Consider the following 4,185-nt stretch of genomic DNA (forward strand, 5'->3'; position numbering starts at 1 on the left):
GTAAGGTACATTTTGTTTTGTTCCTCAGTCTTTTTTTTTTTTTTTTTTTTTTTTGCTTTAGGACTGCGTAAGGTTTCCTTGATTATGTGAATTTGATTGAACCCACAGTTCTTCAGTGGAAGCGGGTATTTTTTATAGGAATAATTAGTAAGTGGAGCCCTTGACTGAAACCTTAGTACTGGTGCATTTGGAGCCCTTGATACTAATGTGTTGAACGTTAGCACAACCCACGGGGATGTCCATCTCCCAGCACTAAGGAAGTCTGTTGTCGTGGCTCACAATTGTCCTGTAAATCTGATGCTGAACTCTAAGGCACCCTTAATGGGTCAAAACTTCTGGTTGCATCAAGACTCAAAGTTTTTTGTCATGCCCGCTATATAGAATGCGTTTCAACCTACTAGAAAGGGCTAAGGGTTTTTCAGATGGTCTTGCAGGCGGAGGATGAACTTAGCACTGGCATGAGGTAACACACAAGTCTTGCTTCTTTTCAGGGTTATTGGGTTCTCCGATGGGCGCTTTGACATCTTAGTGCCCGGGAGTCCTGGTCTTTGCTGGCTCATCACTCCGGGTGCATCAGTCAAAAGCAGCCACTGTTGCTCGTTGCATACCTGTCCATTTTTTTCCAATAATCCTGTTTCACTTGAATGGAGGTGGAGCTTGTCTTAACCTTCTGCCACGCTGTTCTTTGAGGTCCAAAATTACTGTCATTGTGAGCAATACAAATTGTAACCCTGGTTTATAACCTGGCAGATGGCTTTGCTGTCGTTTTCACATCAAAGCTGGAATCTCTCACGGAAGGTGTGACTGGGTCTGCCGCAGATGTGCACAAACCCAGGTTTGAGCATGTTTGCGGTCTTCAAAGCGGTATGTTCTGGATTTTGCCATTGTAAATGGGTCTAATGTGACATGACAAGACCAGAAAAATTGGATGTAAATTTACATTTTTGAATATACTGCTTGTTGTTTCACATGATACATTAGGGTATGCAGCTCCTTTTTGTAGTTTTTATTTTTACTATTTAAGTTTGGAAATGATGCCAAATTTTTGTATTTCTTTAATCAATGTGTTCTCTTCAGTGATATATATTGCATTATATATTGATGTGTATATCAATATATACTGATATGTATTACACTTACACATACAAACACGTTAAACGGGGGTGAAAAATCCTAGCCTTTGCATACTATATAGCCTCTGCAGAGAGATCCCAAGCAGTGATATCTTGGTGTTGTGATGTACAGAAATGGAGAAGAGTATTAAACCATATTTAAGAATATAGTACGGACTCCTGGTTTATTTTCTTTAGTCCAGGAAACGCCTGCTTTGTTCAGTTCAGTGCCAGCAAGGCTTCAGGTCGGTACTTGGATTTAAGGTGGCTGCTTCATAGCTGAGTGTGAGCACATTTTGGTTCCTCATCGTGCTGAGTGGAAATCCACCTTGGGGGAGGAGGGGGGAGGCAAACAGATCAGGTTGAGCAGTGTTACCAGAGGTGGTCTTCTGAACAAATGAGCTGAAAAATATCTTGCAGATACAGAAAATTGCCCTTAATGCTCCCATCCCAGGACAGTTGGGCGTTATTTTTTTTGAAAGGCCTTTTTGTAGGACCCTACCTCGTTGTGCTGAACAAATCCAGATCAGAGCTGTACTTGCCGCGTGGGCCTGCCTGCTCTGGCTTTTCCTGATCCAAAATAGATGTATGGATGCCTTGTTAGAGAACAATCTGTAAAAGATGTCATCAATATCAGGAGCTTTAACAGATGCTTTAAATCACTGTTGGATGGGTCTCACCTAGCCGTGACCCTCTGCCTGAAGCTGAGCATTGCAGGCAGCAACGGGCCCTGTGGCAACCAGGCTGCAGCTGGAGGTGGGCTTCAGGCTTTGAGCTCCTGGCCTCACTGATCTGCCCCGTGGCAGGCAGCAGAGCGTGGCCCATGGTCCTTCTGCTGCGGGATGCTGCAGAGACGCGGCGTTTCTGCTGGGGCAGAACTACAAACGCTGCACAAAACGCTGTGTGCACACTCCCTGCAGCTGCCGTGCAGAACGCTGATCCTGGTGCTGGTGCAGATCAAAGCATCCAGCTGAGATCAGCAGGGAGTGAAACATCCCAGCAGTCAGTGCACATCACGGGAGGAGCCTGTGGTGCAGGAAATGCCCACCTGCTGCGGGTGTACGCTATGCTTAACCCTCTGCTGGCAGGACCAGAAGTCCCAGCTTCTGCTTTTCAGGCTTTCATTCAGAGGAGCAGCAGAGCTTGGCTGCTACAGAGGGATGCCCGAGCGCTGTCTAGTTCAGTGTCACAAATGCTCTGTGCCAGATGTGCTTGGAAGCTCTGATTTCCTCCTGCACTGATCTGCTTGGCCGGTTCTCACATCTCTTCCCCTTCACATTTCAGTGGGAGAACAGAGCCGTGTCTGGTTTGTGGAGCAGCCCCGTGAGCAGTGTGCTGGGGTCCCTTTGGTGCGTGTCTGGCACCTTCCAGCTGCAGAGGCACCTTTAATGCCTCCCAGGGCACATCACAGCAGGAGGATGAGGCCACCGGAGAGCAGTGAGGAATTCTTTCTTTCCCTGTAACTGCTGACGCAGGGGCCCTGGTCTTTCTGACCCTTCAGCAAGCCGTTCCTGTCGCAAGCCTGCTTCTGTCGCTGCTGGAAGGTCAGCGCCAGCACTGCAATTATCTCATTCAGAAGCGTTGACTTGCAGTTCTCTTTTTTCACCTCAAATACTGCTGAGTGCCGTGGTGTCAGGTCGGCCGCCTGGCACCGGGGTTCTGCCTGGCGTGCGAGCAAGAGCATCGCCTCGCAGCGCTCTCGCCCGGGGGAGTTTGTCACCTTCAGCAGCTGGGATTGCTGCCACGTTTGCTGTGTGGGACAGGCAGCACTGCCATGGGCCATCCCTGGGGCTGAGCCTGTGTGCTTGCAGGCCGAAATGAGCAGAGAATTCAAGTTTGTGCTTAAAAGCCAGGCTTCCAATTTACCTGGTGTACTGCAGGCCGTTAATTATTCTCCTTTAAGGAACGTGCTCTTGATAGGCTTGGAATGAAGAGCAGGGTAAATCAGGTGTTCCTGTACACCACCTGGAGCTGCTCCCTGCATCTCAGTGTGGTTGAAAGCACACCCGGAGGCTGCTGGTGCCCCAGGGGCAGAGCCCTCCTCGTGTGGCTGCTCCTCCAAATGAGCTGGGAGCGCTGGGCTTGTGCCACCCGGTCCCTCTGCAGGTCAGCCCCTGCTTGCTGCCCTAAGGCATTTTTGTCATGCCCGAGGGCCTCAGCCCTTCTGAATGCTTAACCACACGCGCCTTCCACCCTCGGTAACGCTGGCTGCATTTTTCACTTCACGTACAGTAAGTCCCTGCCGCTCCTACAGCATCCCCGGGCTCGGTTTTAGGCTGGCACCGCACGTTCAGGTATTTGGTTAATGATCTTTTCTATCGCTGCTTTTTGCACAGCTGTAATCAAAGACAGATTTTGCCCTTTATAGCTTGTTATTTAGGGAGCTGGAGCCCAGCCTGCGCCGTTGGTGCTAGCAGCCTACAAATGCCATTGTCCTGGTAAGCCGAGCGCAGCCGGCAGCGCTGAAAGGCAGCTCTGGAATTTCACTCGGCTATTTTTAGTCGGCGGTGAAAAATTGCACTTCCAACACTTTTGAGCCTTTGTCAGTGCATAAATAAATCAAAGGGCAGATCCTGGCCTCCCGCTAACCAGCGGGACGCTGGGGTGACCTCACGCACCAGAGGTTGAGCGGGCAGAAAGCTGGCAGGGTTGTGGGGACGAGCCCTCTGCGGGGGAAACCTCGGCTCTGCCCAGCCTTGCTCGGAAGGGGAAGGGCAGCAGCAGCGCCTGTCCTGCTCCACGTGGGCTGTAACCATGCCTGGCGCTGTGCTGAGCTCCCTCCTGGCTCCTCTTTCCATGCCCCTTCCCTTCTCCCCCTCTCTGCCCTGCAGCGGTGCCTGCAGGTCAGCCCCGCGGAGCAGCCAAGGTCAGCGCCCCAGCTCTGGTGGCTCTCCGAGAGCTGGGACCTGGAGAGCAGAGCTCCTGAAGGATGCCGTGTGTAAGTCTGGGCAGCTGAACATCAGCCTCATTGGGGCGTGTTGGGTTGTTCCTTTCTGCCCTGGTCACTGCTACAGCTGCAAAATACAGCCTGTTAATAACACAGCTTCTTTTTAATGCCATGGCAGGAGATTTC

Source organism: Aythya ferina (assembly GCF_964211825.1).
Source record: "Aythya ferina genome assembly, chromosome: 14".
Classification (NCBI taxonomy): Eukaryota; Metazoa; Chordata; class Aves; order Anseriformes; family Anatidae; genus Aythya; species Aythya ferina.